Genomic DNA, 25,159 nt, shown 5'->3' with positions numbered 1-25,159 from the left:
TGCATCCAAAATGATCAAACGCCTAAACGCAGAAGTCGTTTATGGCCGCGACCTCTCCGATTCTGATGATATTCTTTATGAAATTTCTAGTCAATCCTCAGAATCCAGTAATAGCGATGAAGAAGTCTGTATGATGCAGTTTACTTCTCATCAAGAAGATGAAACCTCTAACATTAAACTCAGTAGTGTTATTGGGGAAGAAGTCCAGTTTACGAATGAACAGCTCAGTCAGTTCGCTAAACTCCAGAAGCTGAAGAAAGAAGAAGTCTACAAAACTTCAAAGTTCTTAATCTTTTCAAAAAGGATTCTTGAACAGTTCAGCGGCAATACCACTATTGATTATACTTCTGGTGGTAAACAAGGATTCAACATCTTCAGCAACGAAAATATTGCTAGATGGAAACAACAGAATCCTCTTACATGATATATTCATATAGGAATGGTTCAAATTAAGATCACTTCTCTTTTCCGAAAAGGTACTGATCAACCCATTCTTGCTCTAGTCATGGACAACAGATTCCATAATCCAATTGATGCCTTAATCGGAGGAATTCAATCCAACCTTGTCAACAATGTTATTTGGTTCAAACTCACACCAAATTATTTTTTTTCCCTTACTGATCCAAATATTGAGAAAGTTCTTCAAGTTAAACTCCAACTTTCAAACCTTAAAATGGATCATGATTCTCCTGGGTTAGGAATACAGTGGAAAGTTCTTTATGAACTCACACGAGAACCCGAAACCGCTACTGTTCCAACAATTGACTCTAAATTAGTTACATTGTTTGAACCACGTCCTTTTGACTCAGTAAACGAACCAAAATTATTAAAATGGACAGATCTGGAAATCCCTAGAAATTGGTTATTCGAAGACATTAATTCGAAACCCAAAATTCGAATAGTTGAACCCACTGTTATGACTATTCAAGCCTCTGGTTCAAATCTTTATATAACCAATATAGAAAAACCACAGTTGCAAATATTAGTTTCAGCATGACTATCTCGAGAACCATCTGGATAGGACAAGTTACTTCCTCCACGAACATCCAACGTTCAGTCCTCTGATCTACTACCTCCACGAAGAAGGTTTACATGGGCAGAAAAAGGAAAAGCTACCATTGATGCACCTTTCCTTCCGGGATCTAATCAATCCATGAAGTCTGCACGATTTTTTCATTTCCAACACGGAAAAGATGAAATCCTTATCGCCCATTCTTAAGGGAAAAAGCGAAAGTATACCTATGTCAACGGCATACTTAACTTCAAAGGCTATAAACCATACAGTCTTTGTGTTCTTATCGACACCGGAGCAACTACCAGTTGTTGTCGCTATAACGCCATACCAGCAGAAAAATGGCAACAAATGAAACATCCCATTGGTGTACAAGGTATTGATGCAGAAGCTCCAATGAATGTCATTCAATTTAAAGAAAAAGAAATTGCTATTTGGTTAAATGACAATAAGTTTATCATACCAAAATTACTCTGCTTTCCATATTTGCATTGTGATTTCATTTTAGGATGTAACTTTATTTACAGTTATCTTCCTTTACAGTTAAACGAAAAAACAATTTCTTTAACTTTGAAAGACAAAACAGTTGTCGAAATTCTAATTCAAGAAAATTTAGCTTCTATTTGTAATGAAAAATTTTCTCCCCCAAAACGAGAAAATAATGAACTCTTTGTCTTGAATGAATCCCATTGGTTATATTCTATTTTGAGACAAAATTTCTCTGATAACCCTTTAAATCTGTGGAAAAGAAGTCCTCGATTTTGCAAGTTACAACTCAAAGATGCACATATCATTATTCACGTCAAACCCATGATATATCTCAAAAAAGATATAGACGAATTCGACGACCAACTTCAAGACCTTCTCGAAAAGAAGCTCATTGAATGGATTAAAAGTTCTCATAGTAGTCCCGCTTTTATGGTAAGAAACCATAGTGAGGTTAAAAGAGGAAAAGCCCGTATGGTAACAACTATAAACGGCTTAATGAACATTTAATATTCGATGGATATTTTATTCCTTGAAAAGATGTTCTCATTAATCAAACTCGCGGAGCAAAAATCTTCAGCAAGTTTGATTGTAAAGCAAAATTTTGGCAAATAAAATTACGGAAAAAATCCAAACCATTAACTGCTTTCAGCACACCACGAGGTCATTATCAGTGGACTGTAATGCCATTCGGTCTCAATACTGCACCTCAGATCTATCAACGATGGATGGATAAAATCTTTAATGACCTTAAAGATTTTGTTGTTGTATACATCGATGATATTCTGGTTTTCTCTAAAACAAGAAATGATCACAAAAAACATCTCCAATTTCTTTCAGAAAAATTGAAAAACCATGGAATCATTCTATCTCCGACAAAGATAGATGTTGAACAGGAATCTATTGATTTCTTTGGCCTAGTTTTAACCCACAACGGAATAAAACTACAGGATCACATCATTATCAAAATTCGTGATTTTCCTGATGTCATTCAAGATAAAAAGCAGCTACAAAGATTCCATAATCCAATTGATGCCTTAATCGGAAGAATTCAATCCAACCTTGTCAACAATATTATTTGGTTCAAACTCACACCAAATAATCCCTTGAGAAGGGGCGATAAGGATTTCATCTTTTCTGTGTTGGAAATGAAAAAATCGTGCAGACTTCATGGATTGATTAGATCCCAGAAGGAATTAAGGCATCATATTTTATTTTATTTTTGATTTCTTGCCAAAAGAGATAATTTGATAACTTATTTTTTTGTTACTTTTGGGTACAATCTATATATATATATTTTGGTTCATATTAAAAGAGATAATTTATTTAGTAGTTGGTGGGTTTAAAAAATTGATTCGAACCTAGGATCATCGGTTGGAATGATTAATGATGGTTAAAGTCTGACTCTTGCCACTAGTCTAGAATGCAAATATGGACTAATTTTAATACAAAATTTGATTGTTATTCGTAAAAATTTTCTTTCACGGGTGGACTTTAGATTGCATATAAAAGACATGTAATGATTGTAGCACATTTGTGTTAAGTCCACTCTTTGATTTTGACACGTAGATTAGAGTTTGCATACTCGGACAAGCCCTAGATGTCAAATTTCATTTCAATCTTTACTATGAAGAGTTACATACTCTATTTAAATTTATTGATCTTATATATATATATATATAGAGAGAGAGAGAGAGAGGCTCTCAGGCGGTCCAAACAAGGCGACTCTTGAACGGTCCTGAGTAGATTTCTTTTTTTAAGCCTTAAAAGTTAAAAGTCATATTGGTGGGACCATTGAAACGGTTGGGTAGACGAGATCTGAAATTGGTGATGCGGGTGATTGACGGAGAGAATGGAGATGGCATCACGACGGTTGAAATGACACCGAACCCAATCACCACAACAACAACAAACACCCAACCAATTTAACCACCCATTTCAAAACACTGTAAACAAACCCACAGAAAGCACAACAACCCATAAATTCAATAACAAGCACAACCTCACTGGTGTCCACTTCACCGGAGAAGAAAACAACACTTGGAATTGACGCAAAATAGTGACCCAACAAACCGTGGCCGTCGGAGAACACAACCCGCCATCCCATACCCACAATCCACACATGACCGCCATGCAAACTGCCGGTGAGAAGACTGTTACCCACGACGGCGCAGCAACCCACAGCCGAAAAACACACACCCACGTCGTCGGACACGTTTTCTCTGTCTTCTTTTTGTTTTTTAATTTTTTTTTTCTGCCTATGAAGAAACAATCCCACGGGCTCTGTCGCAGCTGGCTTTCCCTTTCCTCCGGCGAGATGGGAGTTGGTGAATTAGATTTGGGTTTTGCAAAAATTCGACATCAATTGAATACTCCGATGATTGATCAAAAGAAGGGGAAAAAAGTGATAACGAAAGGGGAAAGGGTTTTTGCAGAGTAAGGGACTAGGGAGAAGGGTGTTGGGAGAGATAATAATAAACAAACACAGCGGAATAACTCTTCGCCCTATATTTAAGCAAATATAGTGTATCTCTACTTTTATATGTGCTGAAAATAATAGAAAAATAATCAATCACACCAAGCCACAAGAACACAAGCAATTTTTTACGTGAAAAATATCCCCAGTGTGAGGAAGAAAAATCACAGGACCTAGTCCAGTTGAAATCTCCACTATCAATCAAATAATGGGTACACAAAGTCTTCTCTAATCGTAATTAGAGGTTACAGTACATCTCATCAAGATATCACCAATCTTGGCAAAAACAAAGAGAATTGGAGAGAAGATACCAAAAACCTGGTTACTGTTCATGGGCACGACCCCAACTCCCAAGTTCAAAATCTGATCTCCACTGTTCAGATTTTAACTCAGTGAGTCTTGAACCTCTCCTCCAAATTTTAGCTCGATCGGACCACGGACAAAGCGGAATTGGAGTTTTGATGAAATCTGGACAGTATGAGAAAAAACTGCGTTTTTCTCTCTTTCTTGGGAAAAAACTACGGCTGATGTCCCTCTATTTTTATTTTGACTTCCTTAGGGTTATTCACCCTAAAGGGCTGGGCTTTGGGCTATAATAAAACCACTTTAGCTTTCCTCCATATAGAAGGAAATAAACCTAACAAGTCTCCTCCTTTCCGACTATGTGGAGGGAATCGCCATCCCGGTGAACGAACAACAAACTTCAAGCTTCTCTCTTGGTAGGGTCTTTGTCAACATATCAGAACCATTATCATCAGTGTGAACCTTCTCAAGTTTAAGTAACTTATTGTTCAACGCATCTCTGATCCAATGTTATCGTACATCAATGTGCTTAGATCTTGCATGGAAACTAAAATTCTAAGCAAGATGAATAGCACTCTGGCTATCACAAAATAACACATACCTCTGCTGCTTGAAACCAAGTTCTCTCAAGAACTTTTTTGCCCATAACAACTCTTTAGTCACTTCCGTTGCTGCAATAAACTCTGCCTCTGTTGTAGAAAGAGCAATACGCTTTTGAAGTCTCAATTGCCAACCTACAGCCCCACTTGCAAAAGTGATCAAATAACCTGAAGTAGACTTACGAGTATCCACATCCCTTGCTATATCTGCATCTGTGTAGCCAACTAACAATGGTTGTCCATTTCCCAAACCAAGTCTCAAACAGAAAGTGCCTCGAAGATACCTCATGATCCACTTCACTGCATTCCAATGCTCTCTTCCCGGATTTGACAAGAATTGGCTAACTACACCAACTGCATGGACTATATCTGGTCTTGTGCAAATCATTACATACATCAAACTTCCTACTGCTAAGGCGTAAGGAACTCTTTCCATGTCTTCCTTTTTCTTATCTGTAGAAGGACCTTGCTTTGTACTCAGTCTGAAGTGGGTAGCAAGAGGAGAGCTAACCACTTTGGTGTTGTCCATATTGAACCTCTGAAGCACTTTTTCAATGTACTCCTCCTGTGACAAATATAACTTCTTGGCATTCTTGTCACGACTGATTCTTATGCCAAGAATTTTCTTTGCTGGCCCCAAATCCTTCATAGCAAATGACTTACTCAATTGCTTCTTCATCTAGTCAATCCTTGAAGCATTCCTGCCAACAATCAACATGTCATCCACATAAAGCAGTAGAATAATAAAATCATCATCGGAGAATTTTTGAACAAATACACAGTGATCAGAAGTTGTTTTCTTGTAGCCTTGCTCCCCCATAACAGACTCAAACTTCTTATACCACTGTATCGGTGCTTGTTTCAAACTATATAGGCTTTTCTTCAGCTTACACACATAATCCTCTTTCCTTTTCACTTTGAAACCCTCTGGTTGCTTCATATAAATCTCTTCCTCAAATTACCATGAAGGAAGGTAGTTTTCACATCCATCTGTTCAACTTCCAAGTCAAGACTAGCTGCTAGGCAGAGTGCTATACGGATCGATGACATCTTTACTACTGGAGAGGAGATCTCATCAAAGTCAATACCTTTTCTCTAACCGAACCCTTTGACAACCAATCTAGCTTTGTACCGTGGCCTTGAAGAAAACCCATTTGGCTTCTTCCTGTAAATTCACTTGTTTTCCAAAGCTCTTTTTCCTTTAGGTAGCTTTACTAACTCAAATGTGTGATTATCATATAATAACTGCATCTCATCTTGCATGGCCTGTGATACCCCTCGGATCCGAGACGCGGGTTGATCAGGTCTGAGCCCAAACCCGAGGGATATCAAACAATTAAAGTATTTTAAATCGAACACGAAATACAAAGTGAATAAGAAATAAAAGTTAAAAACTGAAAGAATACTAAATTAAAAAGAAATCCTCAACTTAAACTAATTAAAAACCAACTTATTCAAACTCCTCCAATCCTTACAACTCGGGAATCCATCTCTAGTGGACCCTTACTGAAACTCCAAACTGAAATGAAAGTAAAAACTGAAGATAAAATCCAAATCGAACATCTGGAAAGAAATCCTACATCATCGGTAAAGTGGAAGTCTGTATCTGCTCTGCTCGTCCAAGCTTTAACCTTGGAACTGATGAACACCTGAAAAATAAAGGAGTGGGTCAGGCCCACATGCAAGTCCTATTTTACTACGATCCAAACAGTAATCCGATACACAGATACATCCTAGGAAGACTCAACAATATCTAGAGTAGTCCATAGATGTATATATAGTACACACTATAGGACGCTCGCTAGTCCAGTAGGTCTGTCTCAGCCTGAATAGAAGACAACATGCAAATACGCACCCGAGGGTGGGCATGAGTATTTAGGCCTACCAGGGAATAACATCTATGTCCAGTTATCCATCCTAGGCGATATACGTACCCTAACCGTGGTCATGAGACTCAAGCTCATACCACGGCACCATATAATATATATATAAAGTCCATACTCCTCCTAATACAAAATACCATCCATCTGTGTAGTGGTCTGATATATTTATAACAAATCCATCCTGAAACCATAATAGGTCATTCAATTCACAATTGATATGACACATGTAGGTGATGGACTTAACCTTTGTGATTAATCCATACCTTAATCCAAGTTAGGTAGAACTTAGTGTTTGAACTAGTCCATACCTAGTATGTCACCGTCCCATACCGGTACATACAATCCTCCAGTGAACACAGTTGACAAAACTATATTAAACAGTCATCAACCACACTCCAGAATATGCATAAGATAAATTTAATGCATGTACATAAATGTTAGGCATTCATTATAGAGGCCAAAATCCAAATCCAATAATGTAAACTGCTACAATAAATTTAAGCGATCACATTCACCAACACAGTCCAGGAATTGAAATCGCTAATAGGATTTTAAGTATCAATCACATCCAAGCTAAGCATAGGAAATTTTAGTTAATTCCCTATACTTATAATACTATGGAAATATGATTTATATTTATAGTTAAACCATATATAACAATCTTGCTAAGCTTCAGAATATAAACCTAGCAGATCCTCCGACATTGTCCATGAATTGATAAAATTTCATAACAGTTTAAGTACCACTAAACACAATCTAAGTATAGTTGAGTTTAATTAAGTCACCATACTTAGAACACTGTAAGAAAATATATGATTATATATAAAACTCTTGCCAAATTCTAGTAAATAAAATTAGCATAACAGTGAGCAAGTTACAAATTTCCTCTTAGGTTTTGCTTGCTCTATTCCTCAATCCAATTGTGAATTTATATTTTTCCATCACAATTCCAGCCTTATACAGTCCCACACATCATTTAAACAATTTAAATTAATTGCAGAAACCCAAAAACCAAACAGTTTAAAAAAAAAACCCACGTTACAGTGCATTTCAAGATAGAGCAGGCTCTTAAAATGGGAGCCTGCTCTATTTTTCAACCTAGAGTCAGCTCTAGGATCTTAGAGTCGGCTCCATGACACCTAGAGCCGGCTCTAAGAGGTTTGGAGCCTTCTCTCCTTCCTCTTAGCAGCCCTCGTCCGTTTTAGCTTCAACTATTTCAATTCCGGTGATTTACAGAACCCTCTGTGATGTTTTTAATCCTTGTTCTAAGCTCCAACTCAGTCCTAGGTTCATCTTAAATCTCTTAGATCCAATCCCAACATGTATAGGATCTAATTTTTAAAGCCACGAACACAGAACCTCTGTTAGAAATTTTTAAGCAAGTTTTTACAGATTTAATTCTAATTAATTTTGTGCAATTAAATACTGTTCTATGGACTTGTTTTAGAGTTCAAACTTAGTTCTAGATTAATTACGAGGCATCCAATTATAATACTAAGCTCAATTAGAACAATACTTAATTGTAAACATAGAAGGAACATATTACAGAATTTCAATAATTATGAAAAACAGTTAATACAATGAGATCAAATAAATTCATATATGCATGGAAGACATGTAATTATGTTTGTTTCAATCCGTTTTAGCCTTTAATAAAACCCTAGAGTCTAACTAGGCATGCACAGAACACGAATTAATGGGAAAGCGAAGAACATAAACTTGCCTTTGAGACTTTGATTTAAAATCTCTAACTGTTGTCTCTATCAACTCCGGCAACGTCGGTTGTGTTAAACGACCTCTGCTGCTCCTAGTTCAGTCCAGTATCATCCACCAAACTCCCCTCCTTGATTAAATCTTAACTCAAGACCAAAAAGCTCTCTCTGTAACTCCCTGTAATCTCTCTCTATTTCACAGTATAAGGGAATAGGGTGAAAAGAGTTTTATTTGTAACCCTAAACCAACGAAATATGTATTTACAGGCTTCATCCCATAACCTAATTCTAATACGACACCAACTCTAAGTCCAACGTCAAATAAATTCTAAGTCGGCTCCATTCCCAGTCACGATTAATTAAAACTAAACCCTAATGTAAACCTAATGTAAACCAACTCATGTAATTAATGTAAACCTAACGTAAACCAACTCACGTAATTAATTTGGTCCATTTAGAATAAAATAAAATTTAAATAATAAATTAAATACCTTAAAAACAAAAGCAATTTATTAAATACACCATGTAAATAAATATCCATAAATAATGTAAATAAATAAAAACAAAACAACCAAGCCAAATAAAGCAATTAAATTAAGAAAAATACACGTAAATAATTAAATTAAAATTCCAGGACTGTCCTTTTAAATTAGGGATATTACATGGCCTCAACCCACTCTGTCTTGTGTTCATCTTCTATGGCTTCTGTAAAACACTGGGGCTTTTCCCCATCAGTTAATAACACATATTACTCTGCTGAATACCAAGTGGAAGGATGGCGGTTTTTGGCAGACTTCTTGGATGGAATCTCTGGTGGAATCTCTGGCGCTATCAACTGCTTATCAGTTTCAACATCTCCCTGAACCTGTAGGGGAACATTCACATCACCTGTACACTGGTGGTCATCCTGAACATCATTCTCAACCTGAGATGGCAGATTTTTCAGAGGAGTTGGATCCACATCAGTTAAGATATCTCCTTGTTGAGACATAGATTTCCCTACTTTCTCAATATCCTGAATCGTCTGATCTTCTACGAACACGACATCTCTGCTTCTCACAATTTTCTTCTCAACTGGATCATAAAGCTTGTACCCAAACTCATATTGGCCATAGCCAAGGAATATACACCGTCGCGTTTTCACATCAAGTTTGGAACTTTTATCTTTTGGAATATGCACAAATGCTTTGCACCCAAAAACACGCAGATAATTATAGGAAACATCCTTACGTATCCAAACTCGGTCTGGCACATCAAACTGTAGAGGAACACAGGGTGTAAGATTCAACACATGATCAACTGTGCTCAATGCCTCCCCCCGAAAGGATTTTGGCAATTGGGCTTGTGAAAGCAAACATCTCACTCTCTCAACTAGTGTCCTGTTTATCCTTTTTGCTACGCCATTCAACTGAGGAGTTTTCAGAGTTGTCTTTTGATGCCGGATACCTTGTTGTCTACAATACTCATCAAAAGGACCAAAATACTCTCCACCGTTATTAGTACGAATGCATCTCAGTTTCTTCCCAGTCTGTCTCTCAACTAGGGCTTGGAATTGCTTGAACATTGCCAACACTTGGTCTTTTGAATTCAAGGTATATACCCACAACTTCCTTGAATGGTCATCTATGAAGGTCACAAAGTATCTGGAGCCACCAAGTGTTCTCGTTTTCATAGGGCCACACACATCTGAATGTATCAAATCCAGTATCTCTGACTTTCTTGAATGAGGGGAATTCTTGAAGGAAACTCTGCTCTGCTTCCCTGACAAATAATGAGTACACCTTTTCAGAAGTGTACTTTTCAGTCTATATAGCATTGAGATTAATCATTGTACTCGTATTTGCTTCCATAACTCAAACTGCCAACTTGACAATCTGTCAACCTGGCGCTTTGATACCACTTTGTTGGGAGAGATAACAATAAACAAACATAGCGGAATACCTCTTCTCCCTATATGCAAGTAAATATAGTGTATCTCTACTTTTATATGTGCTGAAAATAATAGAAAAATAATCAATCATACCAAGCCACAAGAACACAAGCAATTTTTTACGTGAAAAATTTCCCCAGTGTGGGAAGAAAAACCACGAGACCTAGTCTAGTTGAAATCTCCACTATCAATCAAATAATGGGTACACAAAGTCTTCTCTAATTGCAATTAGAGGCTACAATACATCTCATCAAGATATCACCAATCTTGGCAAAAACAAAGAGAATTGGAGAGAATATACACAAACATAGCGGAATAACTCTTCTCCCTATATTCAAGCAAATATAGTGTATCTCTACTTTTATATGTGCTGAAAATAATAAAAAAATAATCAATCACACCAAGCCACAAAAACACAAACAATTTTTTACGTGGAAAATTTTCCCAGTATGAGGAAGAAAAACCACGGGATCTAGTCCAGTTGAAATCTCCACTATCAATCAAATAATGGGTACACAAAGTTTTCTCTAATCGCAATTAGAGGCTACAATATATCTCATCAAGATATCACCAATCTTGGCAAAAATAAAGAGAATTGGAGAGAATATATCAAAAACCCGGTTACTGTTCATGGGCACGAACCCCAACTCCCGAGCTCAAAATCCGATCTCCACCATTCAGATTGTAACTTAGTGAGTCGTGAACCTCTTCTCCAAATTTTAGCTCGGTCGGACCACGGACGAAGCGGGATCGAAGTTTTGATGAAATCTGGATAGTATGAGAAAAAACTGCGTTTTTCTCTCTTTCTTGGGAAAAAACTACGGCTGATCTCCCTCTCTTTTTATTTGGACTTTCTTAGAGTTATTCACCCTAAAGGGCTAGGCTTTGGACTTTAATAAAATCCATTTAGGCTTTCCTAAATAAACCCAACAAAGGGATGTGCACATGAAGAGAGAGAAAGGTTTGCGCAAATTTCTGTGAGATTTCTGAACGGCGGCGATGACAGTGAAATTTCTGCAACGAGCCCGCAGGAAGTGGACAGATGGTAACAGCGGCATGAAGTATTCTAACCGGCAAGCATGGAGTCCGACAGCGAGCAAAGACAGCGACTGTAAGAGGCGAACAACCCGGACTGCCGGTAGCCAAGGATGAATCGCACCGGCGGTTCTGTTCTAACGGGCGATGCAAGGAGAGTGACAAGGCCAACAACGGACTTCGTCTACGCCGAGAATTGGGTCTGGTCTACTCAGCCGTTTCAGTGATCCAACCAATATGACTTTTAACTTTTAAGGCTTAAAAAAAGTTCATGTATATATATATATATATATATATATAGAATAAAAGTAAATTTTAAAATATAAATGTTGGGTTGAAGGGCATAACATAACGAGTTGCTTTCCAATGTTTAAGAGTCAAATCTTCCTTTTTGTAAATAGAGGTTAAAGCAATTAGATTTGAATGATACTTCAATTCATAAAAAATTTCTCACCAAGTTACGTAAAACCAATTCACCCTTTTTAAGTACATAAAAAAAGACTATAATTTCGTGAAAGTAGAAGACTGGTTTATATGATTTTCAATTACCCAAAAAATGAAAGAAGAAACTTCCGAAATCATAAGAAATTACCTTCAAAGCAGCAGCTCCTCCTCCATAACAATAGTAGCAAACCGCATTCATAAGAATCTTCCCGGCCATTTCTAGATAGAGAGACACGCAAACACAATACAGAGAGAGATCGAGAGTAACAAGTAATCAACCAGTGGCAGTGGTAGCCCCAATGTATTGTTTTGTTATAAGTTGATAATTTTTTTATTTTTATTTTTAGAAAGCAAAATCCGGAGCAGAAGTTGCTTACCTTAGCTTTGGGAAATTATTATTATTTTTTTTATTTTTATTTTTATTTTTTTTTTGGTGATAAAAACACCCTTCGACATCTCCAAGAACCATGACTAAGCAAACCACCATGTGACACCACAACAAATTAACAAGACCCACAAATTGACAGGGAGGAGCAAACACCCAAAAGACACCTGGCAAACCACCATATGAAATGATCAAAGGGACCCCTGACATTGTGAATACGGAATAGCTTTGGGAAAAGTTGAGCAACCATAAATGGTCATCAACACACTGCCCCAATTTTTTTATTTAATGGACCCCCCAAAAGTAGCTATGTCATAGATGAGCCTAAGTTGTGGTCCCAAAATTAATTTGAAACTCCAATTGGTCCTCCAATTTTTTTTCAAATCATTTATTATTATAAAAATAAAAAGTGAAAATAAATTTTAACTTCGGTTCGTTGAAACTCATAAAAAATATCAACATGGACCATTTTAGTTATACTTTTTATACATTTAATCTTGTGAAACAAAATATCAGTTATTATTATTGTACTGCTTACCGCAATAAATTGTTACTTCATTTATTTATAGACATCTTTAATATATGATATTATATGAATTCAGGAGAGAGTTATTCTCGTTAGAAAACAAGCAAGCACACAAAGCAGCTAATAAAAACAACACAAAACAGAAATCATAATACAAAGGTTTTTACGTGATTTGATAATATCATACCATTTCACTGTTCCTTGGAAATGAAAGAATACAGGGATACACAATTACAAGCCCTCTCTTGGGTGACTGTGTAGCCAATAACGAAATTAATAGGCTAGGGTTACATAACAATCAGTGTAAATACCACTAATTAATTAAATTTTCCAAATAAAATGGCTCGGGTTCCACCCTAAATAATCAGACTCCACAAACCCAACAATCTCCCACCTAGATACTAATATGCTTCACTGCCACTGATACCTTCATACCCCACAAGAAACAAGTGTGAGACTTCCCTGTCTTCTAGGCTTGAATATGTCTTCAGCTTCTCAACAGTAACCACCTTTGTCAGCCTGTCTACAAGATTGCCTCTTATGGGAATTTTCTCCAATATAAATTATCCCTCCTCCAAGCGTGAGTGAATGAAGTGATATTTAATATCTATATGTTTAGTTCTCGGGTGAAAGACTCAGTTACCTTGCAAGATGGATTGTGCTTTGACTGTCACTCAATAACATAAAAGTCTTTTGCTCTTTACCCATCTCTTTCATGAAAAATTTCAACCACATCTGTTACTTGCATGCCTCTATGTCAACTATGTACTCTGCCTCTGTCATAGATATGGTCACAATTTTTTGTAACTGAGAGACCCAACTAACTGTTGTACTACCCAAATTAAAAATATACCCAATAAAGCTCTTCCGGCTGTCAATGACCTCTACCAAGTCTGAATCCACAAAACCCTGCAAGTATAATTTAACATAAAGCCCTGTCTGTAGTACCTCTAAGATATCTTAAAGTCCACTTAACAGCTTCTCAATGCTCCTTATTTAGATTGCTTATAAATCTGTTTACAACTCTCATTGCATGAGCAATGTCTGGCCTTGTATAGCATACATCGAACTCCCTACAGCTGATGCATAAAACACTCTAGCCATATATTCGCATTCCTCATTAATGGTTGCAAATTGTTCTTTTGAAAGTCTGAAGTGACTTGCTAGCGCTATAGGTGTGCTAACTAGCTTAGTACCATTCATGTTGAGCCTCTTTAAGAAATTTTCAATATACTCAAACTGTGATAACTTAAGCTTTCTTTTCACTCCATCCCTGCTGATTTGCATACTTAAGATATGTTTTGCAGCACCTAAATCCTTTATTGGAAAATCCTTGGATATTGCGCCTTGAAATTTGAAATCTTAACCATGCTTGAACATGCACCAAACATATCATCTACATATAAGAGAAGTATGAGATAAGATGTATTAATTTTCTTAAAATAACAACAACGATTAACATCAAACCTATGAAAACTTGCATTTGATATAAAATTGTCAAATTTCTTGTACCACTCTTTTGGAGCCTTCTTCAACCCACACAGTCTCTTCTTGAGCTTACAAATCAGGTTCTCGTTTCCTGTCACAACATACCTCTGTCGTTGGTGCATATAAATATCTTCCTCCAAGTTACCATGGAAAAAAACAGTCTTGACATCCTACTACTCCAAATATAAGTCCTTAACTGCCATAAAACTAAGGAAAAATCTGATGGTAGAAATTTTCATAACGTGAGAAAAAAATTCTGTTTAGTCAATGCCTACTTTTTGCTAAAAGCCCTTCACTACTAATCTCGACTCATAACATTTGTTTCAATCAATTCAAACCTTTAGTCTGTAAAGCCATTTGTTGTGTAGGGCTGGTTTTCCTTTAGGGAGTGGAATTAGCTCCCATGTCTGGTTTACAGAGAGTGACTCTATCTCATCTTCCATAGCATGCTCTCACTCTTCCCTGGTCTCGACCTGCAATGCTTTCTCAAAACATTTTGGTTCACCACTATCAGTCAAAAACAAGTAATAGAAGGATGGCGAATATCACACTACAAGTCTATGATCTCTAGAAGATCTCCTTCGGGGAGGAGTCTGTGATCAAGTCTGTTTGGAAAAGTGGTTGCATGTGTATCAATAATTTGAGCTTAATTTCAAGACATTCCTATTAGTTATTTCCTTAAATTCGACCATATCAGATTTGTCAACTCTTTTCTTGAGTAGGTCTTTGTACATAACCTTTCATTTTTCAGTTTCTTACAACTTATACCGATAGCTATCAGTATCATAGCCAATAAAAACACACTTTTGAGACTTAGGATCAAGTTTGGTCATATTATTAGACTTAATGTGAGTATAGGCAGTGCAACCAAAAATATGTAAGTGGAAGAGATATACCTGCTTTCAAGTTTATGGTTCTTCAAGCAGTCTACCATTCAAAGAAACTGAAGGTACTTTGTTTATCAAATATGTTGTGGTGTTTACAACATCAGCTCAGAATGGCTTGGGTAACCCAACTTGAATTCACATGCTTCTTACAATTTCTAGGATAGTCTTTTTCGCGTGCTCAACAACTCCATTCTGCCGTGGCTTTCTTGGGGTTGCTTTCAATATTCTAATCCCATTCCTAGCAGAATAAGTGTCAAATTTACTTTTACAGTATTCACCACCATTATCAGATTCAAGACATTTTAACTTCCGACCTGTCTCTCTCAACGAGAGCCTTCCAGTTCTTGTATATCCCAAACAAATCTGATTTATATCTAAAGAAATACACCCACAATTTTCTTGTAGTATCATCAATGAAAGAAACGAAATATCATAAGCCACTAAGAAAAGGTACCTGATATTGTCCCCATACATTAGTATGAGCCAATTCTAGTTGGAGTTTAGAGTTCTTAGTACCCTTGTGAAGCTGTCTTTTTCTGTTTCCCAAAAAACACAGTCTTCACAGAAGTCTAAATGAAGAGACTATAACCCTGCCAACTTCCCTTTTGACGCCATAATCTTCATTCATTTCTCACTCATATGCCCCAGCCTTCTATGCCACGTAATAGCTTCAACCCCTGATTTTTCTACTGTTATACAGTTACTATTATGAGTGTCCATCACATACAAGGCATAAACTGCTTTACCGTAGTTTTTAGTAGATCTAAGGGATTATTCTGTAACAAATGCATAATGTCCATAGGGGCGTGCACATATTTTATCATCAACTTGATTAATTAATTTTAAGATATAGGGCTTTGTTGTTCAAAAGGATCCCCTTTTTGTCACTAGCCAACACCATAGCCCCTTGGGTCATCTTCCACGAATCACTAGTGAAAGTAGGGGGTGGCAATTTGAGTTGGCGTGTTGTGTTCGTGTCGACACGATTACGACACGATTATTAATCGTGTTTAAGGCTCTTGACGCAAATTCAATACGATTATTACACGTCTAACACGACACGACATGCGTAACTTATTTAATAAATGGGTCAAGACTTAATACAATACGAAAAGACACGTTTAAGTCATTTTTTACATGAAAACGACATGTTTATTCTACACGTTTAGTTAAATGGGTCATTTTTTACACGAACACGACACATCTATCTAACACATTTAGTTAATCGGGTTAATAATTAATAATAGTGTTTACAGGATCAAGCACAAACACAACATGTTTTGTTAGCGGGTCAATTTATGTCGACACGATTACGACATGAGCACGATTAACCCAAATCCAAATCTAAACTCTCTTATCTCGTGTCGTGTTCGTGCCGTATTAGCGTGTCATGTCAAACATTGCCACCCCTAAGTGAAAGACAAGCACAATTCCAGTGTCACACAACTGTCCCACAAAAATTAAATTTCTAGTTAGGCTTGGAACATATCTCACATCCTTTAATTTGAACAACATTCCATTAGGCTGGGTTAATTTGCACATCATCCTTTCCAGCAATGTTGCAGGCTTCATCATCACACAAGTACACTTTTTTCAAAATTCCCCTGCACATAGTTTTGAAGGAATTCCTTGCGTGAGGCAACATGGAAAGAACCAGTGGAGTCCACAATCCAAGACTTGTAAGCGGGAATCCTCGACATGATCAATGTATCGTTGTCCTCTCCATCGGTGAGATTCGCTGTATCCCTACCCCTTTGATGATTACCATCCTATTGTTTTCTTGGAGCTCTGTAATCTCTCTCGATGTGCCATTTCTTTCCATAGTTTCAGCAGCCTTCAGATCTTTGGTCAGATTGTCGAGTTTTAGGTAGACCCCTTGACTTTGATTTGCCGTGATTCTTATCGTTTCCTCTGTTGTTTTTCCTGCCCTTTTCAGCGGTACTCAACACAGAGCTATATTGCGAAGATTTTCTTGAATTCATTTTATGAACTTCTTCTCCTAAAATAAATCTAGCGGCATCCTCTAATTTAAACTTTGCAAATACAAAGGAATTGATCATTGTCCAAGTCATCCCAGCTGTCCGGCAAACTTGTCAGGAGTAATAGGGCTCTGGCCTCATCATCAAACATGATACCAACAGATTTCTGATGGTGTTAAAATTGTTGAGGTGTTCAGCCACGACAGCGTCATCAACCATTTTTAGGTTAAACAACTTATTCATCAAATAGACCTTATTTGACGCAAAAGGTTTTTCATACATCTTTTCTAGGGGTGATAACAACCTGCTGTCGTCTTCTTTAGAGAAGTTCGAAGCAACCGATGGTACGAGACTCAAACGCACTATTCCCATGGCTTTACGGTCATCTTTAACCCAATCTTCATCCTTCATCTGGTTTCTTTCTTGAAAGAGCTTGATACAAATCCTTCTGGTACAGATAGTCTTATATCTGCATCTTCTAGCTAGAAGCTGAAGTTCGAACCGTTGAACTACAAATCCATCTAGTGCAGAAGGTTTTTCATACATCTTTTCTAAGGCTACTAAAAACTTTCTGTCGTCTTCTCTTTGGAGATGTTCGAAGCAACCGATGTTGCGAGAATCAAACGCACTATTTCCATGGCTTTACAGTCATGTATAACCTAATCTTCATCTTTTGGTTTCTTTCCCGAATGAGGTTGATACAAATAGTCTTAGATCTGCATCTTCTAGAAGTCGAAGCTCGAACTGTTGAACCTTTCGATCTTCACTTTCCCATCTTCTGCTATTTGGCATAACTTCGCTCTAATACCAGTTGTTGGGAAACAAACAAACACACATAACAAATAACCAATTTACAGAATCAAATAGGAAACAAAAACAGCACAAAACAGAAATCACGACACAAAGAATTTTACTGGGTTCGACAATATCATCTACTCCGTTTGCGCACATTGGTTTTACTATTTTTCAGAAATGGAGGAAGACAGAGATACACAATTACAAGCCCTCTCTCGAGTGGCTGTGTTACATCACAATCACCGTTATACCCTTCGTAGCAAAATAATAATAATAATTTTACTCATTTTAATTTCCCAAATAAAATGACAAACCCAACAATACGAATGTCCTATCATATTTAATAAAAATGCATGTACCCTTCTTCTAGGACATTTTCATAAGATGTTGTTTACAAGAAAAATATAGAAATATATTCTAATTAATATCCATGGGTGAGTCTTGGAGGCATTGAACGGTAAGGAAAACTAAAGTATTTTGAGACCAAGATGGTAAAAATACCAACAATAATAAGAACATAATATGAGAAATGATAAATATAATGAATTGAATTTCATGATTTTTATCTTGAAAGACATGGCTACAATTTTTGTAGTCATGTTTATCTGATACACATCATGAATAAATTTCATGATTTGGATCTTGAATGATACGTGACTCTCTCTCATAGGCCAAATTTCGTATATATATTTATGGTAATATGAGTGATTTTAAGTTATTTTCTTATAAATAAAATTCTCATCTTTTATAGAGCGAATTGTTCTAAATGAAATCCGATTTAAAAAGTGGACAAATGAATCATTCAATACAAATAAAAATATTCATAATATCGTTTAATTAAATTTTGTTTTCATAATAAATTTTAATTTACTGATATTTTTATTTTATTTATTTTATTTTTTTTCGAATTTGAATAACAGGGAATGAATTTATTGCAAAGAGAAGATTGCTTTTCATTTCCAAAATTTGATATCATGGTTATATTCATGGAATAATAATCATTTCTCTAACTACCCTTCTTCACAACTAGTCGTCTCTATCTCTTCTAATAGATATACTTACCATATTCTTTTCCTCCCAGGCATGTACAGAGAGATGCTTTCCCTAAATAAATTTGTATCTACTCTCTCTTCAAAAAAGGAATAAAAACTTTTCAAATAAAAAAGAAAGAAAAAAAAAATAGAAGGAAAAACGTGGCAACTCATTATAAAATCATGAAAGAACTTTCATGAAGTTTATCATTTTTTTAGGGTGAACTACATTAAACTCCTATTTTTTATCTGTATTTTTCACTAAACTCCCATTTTTTATTTTTTTGTCCGTAAATCCTCCTCAACTGTTCGAGGGGGATGATTTAACTAATAGAAGTTAGCTGAAAGGGATCTATTTGGACATTTAGTTTTTCATATATTATTTAGACAAAAATGTCCTTGTACCTATTTTAATACTCTCATATATATATCCACTCCATGATCACTCTTAGCCGCATATCTTCCATCATTGCAACAATACGTACTCTTCCATCATTATAATATTATATATAATTTGTATCATAATATAATGGTATATATAATATGTACCATTAAATATTATTTATACTATATTTTCATTTCTATCCCGCCTTCATATCAATATAAATCTAGGTTTTTTTCTTGAAATTTATCTGCTATATATATATATATATATATTTGGGAATTATATTGTGCATTCATTTATTTGGTTTTTATTGATTTTCATTTTATATAAATTTATTAAAGGGACATTACGAGAAATAATGCCTAATTTTTTTTTTCTTTTTTATATTAGTATTTATGCCTACATGTTTTCTTCTTCTTCTTTTTTTTTTTTATTTTTTTTTTATTTTTTATTATTATTTTATATTTCAATATCATTTGTTTCTATAAAAAATAAAAAATTCCTTCCATATGACTAATGTGAACTTGTCAGTCTAGTAAAATGTTAAAACAAAAAAAGCAATAGAAGTGTTAATTTTTTTTTTTAGTTGGGATTCACACACACTGCCTCTACTAAGGTTCGAATCTCTGACCTCCCTTTGGGAAGTAAGAACCTTGTACCGCTAAGCCACATGCCTGTTGGTAAAAGTGTTAATTTATGTGAATGATGTTGTTTAGGTTATTTAATAAATAAAAAAACAAGAAGCAAAGTAGATTTTCAAATAGTTTTTAATGGGTATTTAAGTCAATTTATATTTCAGTTTTCTTTCAACTAATTTCCGTTAGTTAAATCACCCTCCTTGAATAATTGAGGGGGTTTTTTTTTGGCAGAAAAATAGAAAAAGGGGGTTTAATGAAAAACACAAATAGAAAAATGGGGTTTAATGTAGTTTATCCTTTTCTTTATGCATTTTATTTCAACATTTTTTTAAAATTTCTTACCTTATATAAAAATAACTTTTTATTTTTATTTTCTTACATTACATAGAAATAACCATTTTTTTTCACCTGGCAAGGAGGGGGAAGGATAGGTGAGTCGAACCTGCATGAACTAGTACCTCCACCAATTGTGCTAACCAGCTTACTTTTTACGTATAAATTACTTATTCCCTATTCTAATGCATATGTATTTTGGCGAGTAAGACCATGTTCGGGGGTGACTTCAACCCAAACATTTTCTGCAAAGTTAATTTTATCTTATTTTGGATCTAGTATTTTTATTTTCATTCTCTATGAAAGAGTCATATCCAATATTTTGACCCAAAGAAGTTCAGATTTTTATTAGATAAATGAATGATCAAACCAAGAGTATTCTCCCGTGAGAACGCCCATAATAAACTTTATATCCACTTTTCGCTTACAAGTTCTATAAAAAAAAATTTGGGTTTTCCAAAAAATAAAAGAAAAAACCTAAATTCACAAATTGTATTTATCCTCTTCCATAGGGATTATTTTCATCCAATTTAAATCTGGCTTTTTAAAAAGGTAAAAGAAAGAATGAAAAAATAATTTTTTTAAACTTAAATCCACAAATTTACACAAAATGTATACATATGATTGTGTGTAAATTGTTGTTGTCAGTCAAAGACAAAGTTAATAAGATTGATGGTATGGAATGCAACCTTTAGGAATTCTGAAAGGAAGGGCATGAATGGATGGCTACTTCTAAATTTTGTACGGTCGGTTGGATATGGAGAAGAAGCTGTTCTGGGGTTTTTGCTTTTTATTTATTTATTTATTTTGATTGTAAATTGCACATGAGCCTTTTGAATTAAGAAGTAGCCGCATCAATGTCACATCACTTCTATTGTCTAAAATGGTTCAACTGTACCATATATTATAGTATTACTATTTAAATATTATATAAAATATAATGTGTGTGTATATATATATATATATATATATATAATAAAATAAAACTATATAAAAGGACCTGTTAATCGGTTGAGTATAGAATTGGATTATATCTCCTTAAGACAGATTTGCCCCATTATGTGTTGACAGACTCAGTAACGCCTATTTCCCAGGATAGAACGACATTTCTTTCTTCGGTAGTAGCACTGCAAACAGGAAAAATGTGCAAACCTGCTCGATGTAGTACTCTCTCTCTGAACAAGACTCAAACTCACACACTAACACTATGTGCATGCAAAGAAGTGAGAAGAAGAAAGGAGATAGAAGAGGAGAACTCAGAAACATAAAGAAGAATTATGAGTTGGTGTATTCTGCAAATGACCCCAAGGGGGTATTTATAGGCAACGTGGTGTCCTTTCGTTAACAAACGCAACCACTTCCAATGGGTTGCAATAGTTGGTGGTGTCCCTTCGTTAACATACATAACCACTCCTAATGGGTTACAATGATTGGTTTTAATATAACTCATATCTATTCAGATTATAGGCACCTCATCATTTTTACCAACCACACCTGTTGTTATAATGTATCCCTTTCATAATACGTTAAAACACTGTAGACTACTTTGTATGTAACGTACCACCGCGAATGTCGTTATAACGTAATATTTTCAACCTACATTGTAGACAATGTTCATTCACATATTCCAACAATCCCCCATATGAATGAAAATTGGCGTCAATTGCAAATGATGAAAATGCAGACATAAGAGAGAGTACTATTTGAAAGTTACTGCATTAAAATAGATAATTTTTGGCCTTGAACCATCCCTAGTGTATTATTATCGAATTTACTGGCTAACCAGTGAACATGGTGTCATGAATTGTTCAGCTGTTGATGTAAACCAAGATAATAACAAACACATAGTTCCTTCCCGCACAAAGTCCATTCTCACGGTTGTGTTCATATGGCCCTGAACAACTCTTGGTATTTCGTGAGTGCTTCAGAAAACTCAGCCTTCGAAGTTCTCATAGAAGTGGCCACACTTCACACTCATATAGGTGACTTCTTATTAAGAGTATCCTACCATACCCCACTTGAAATTTTCAAGATATAAGAGTCATTAAAAACGTAACTTATCTTAATTCTCGTTATAGGTAGCACTGTCTCATCATTGAAATGGGTAAAAGATTAAATCTTCCCAGTGTTTTTAGTAAGTCATTCAGAATTTCTGTTGTCACTTTGAACCTAGATCTTGGGATCTCCAGTCAACTAGGTTTGGTTTCCATTAAGATGACTCGTTAGCTTTCGGCTTTAATCCCATTCGATCTCCTTGATGAATAATATACTTGCTTTTTGTCAAACCTTTTGTAGACGGATTCGCCAAATTGTCTTTATACTAAATATAATCTAATGAGATTATCCCACTTGAGAGCAATTGTCTAATGGTATTATGTCTTCGACGTATATGTCGAGACTTACCGTTATATATATTACTTTGTGCCCTTCCAATTGCTGATTAACTATCACAATGTATACATATAGCGGGCACAGGTTTAGGCCAATTTGGAATATCTTCTAAGAAATTACGAAGCCACTCAACTTCTTCAGCAGCTTTATCCAAAGCAATAAATTCAGATTCCATAGTGGATCTGGTAATACAAGTTTATTTTAAAGATTTCTAAGATATGACACCTCCTCCAATAGTCTAGACATAGCCACTTATGGATTTAGAATCCTTTGTATCTATATCCAATTATCATTACTGTATCATTCAAGTGCTGCTGTGATAAGTATTGAAATACGCACATATTCATCCCTAATCTAAGGTATTTTAGACCTTACATCTATCTTTATTTCCCCGTTTTAGTTCTAATTTGTGTTTTTGTCTATTTCATGTCAATAAGGTTCAAATGGACTAATTTCAGTTCATTAAAGCCTTTTTGGAGTCAAGAAAAAGTTTAGAGAAAAATTCAGAAAAAGTCCAAAAAGTGGCTGCAGCCCATTGTTCGCAAGTTCTGCGATCGATCGCAGCTAAGCTGTGATCGTTCGCAAGTCCAGCAAGCCACGTCATCGTTCATAGCCATCTTGCGATCGATCGCACTCCATCGCGATCGTTTGCACTGCCACATCATCGTTTGCGCTGCCATGTCATCATTCACAGCCACGTCGCCAGGATAAGGACAAATCTTACCAGCTAGCTGCGATCGATTGCAGCTAAGTTGCAATCGATCGCACCTGCTGCTGAGAAGATATTTTTTATGCGATTTGATCTGGACTTCACATACCAAGGGACTATGGGATTGCATTATTTTTGGGCATATTTGTGACCTGTTTTGGGCTCCAAGGGTCTTGTATAAATGGGGGATTGAACCATTTGTAAATTTAATGTTTATTTTAGTTATAATTCATTCTTAGAAAATTTAAAGATAAGGGTTTTGGAAAAAAGAGGAGTGTGGAGGCAAGAATACATCTCAAGATCTACACACTCTCTCTCTAGAATTCAACAAAGAAGAAGAAGAAGAAGAAACCATGTTTGGGGATTGCTCTTAAAGGCTCTATAACCACATTCACCTCCTCCATGATTGGCTAGACTTCTTTTTAAGGTTGGATGAGCCCAAAGCTTATAATTTAAACCCTTGTCTTTCATCTTTTTAGGGATTTATATATTGTGATTTGCGCTATAGTCTTGTGTATATACAAAACTTGGTTGTACCAAGGAATTCTATGATTTAATTCTTCCTATCGATTCTCTATGTGATTACATGTTGTCTTATGTGTGATTATTTAGAAATTGATCTCTACACTAGATACTTATTGTACTTGTTTTTAGTGATGGCTATGCATAGTTTTTATTGGATGGATTTGTCAATTAAATTGTTGGATTATGCTTAGACTTAATGAGTTGTGATACACCTTAGTTTACTTGTTGTTAGGTAAACAATTCATGCTTGAATTTGATAGTCCATGACTTATTATTACAAATTCCATTATTCTCTAAATTGATGTGTGCTATAATTGTTAATTAATTTTGATGGATTTTGCTCAGGCTTGATGGATTGTGCTACACCTTAGAGTAATTATAGTTAAGTAGATAATTCATTCTTGAATTTGAAGGTCCATGCTTATGATTACAATTTGGAGTTGCATTTTGATTACAATATAATGTTGTCCCTAATTAGTTGAAAGGATGTGGTTTAGTGAATGAGTTTAGTAGTAATTCCTATACCCTAAGACCTCTCTTCTAATCATTCAAACCCCTAGCTCACTTTATTTTCATTCAATTGCACTTTAGATTAATCAACCAAACCAAACCTCTCTTTGCAATCTTGTGAAACACTAAAGTTAAGTTAGATTCCAACTACGTGTTTAATCTCTGAGGACGATCCCTACTCGCTATGCTATATAGTAATAGTGGTTTTATAAATTTAAATTTGACTTTTAAAGCTTCCAAAACCATATTCATATTTTGACCTTATAAAACGACCTCTCACAAAGACCTGTCATGTTGAATATCTTAAATAATGCAATCCATAACTCATGGTATATCTCAAATACCTCAAAATCCTATTTATAGAAGTCCAATGGTTTTTTTCTGGATTGCTAGTATATCTACTCAATTTATTAACTGAATATGCTATGTCTAGTTGTGTGTAATTCATCAAATACATTAAGCTTTCTCTAATGCGAGAATACTCAAGTTGTGATATGACAGGACCAGTATTTTTCAATAAATGAAAATTTACATCAACAGAAGTATTTATATGACTACTATTTTCTTTTTTTTAAATTTTTCTAGTATTTTCTCAATATAGTGAGATTGAGATAATACTAGACCATCTGATATTCTAGAAATCTTGATTCCTACTATGACATCAGCTATGCCTAAATCTTTATATCGAAATTTTTTA

The 25,159-nt window shown here is 35.4% G+C and overlaps 1 pseudogene; it reads right to left on the bottom strand.

The window, feature by feature from the left end:
* LOC132306631 (chloroplast envelope quinone oxidoreductase homolog) overlaps nucleotides 1-12,429 on the bottom strand; it is a 31,096-nt pseudogene extending 18,667 nt beyond the window's left edge.
* Between the last annotated feature and the right edge of the window lie 12,730 nt (nucleotides 12,430-25,159).

Source organism: Cornus florida, unplaced genomic scaffold (genome assembly GCF_030987335.1).
Source record: "Cornus florida cultivar Cherokee Brave unplaced genomic scaffold, ASM3098733v1 CherokeeBrave_3.0.0_Hap2_Chr05, whole genome shotgun sequence".
Lineage (NCBI taxonomy): Eukaryota > Viridiplantae > Streptophyta > Magnoliopsida > Cornales > Cornaceae > Cornus > Cornus florida.
The sequence above is the reverse complement of the archived record's forward strand: the minus strand, read 5'-3'. Positions and strand labels throughout refer to the sequence as shown.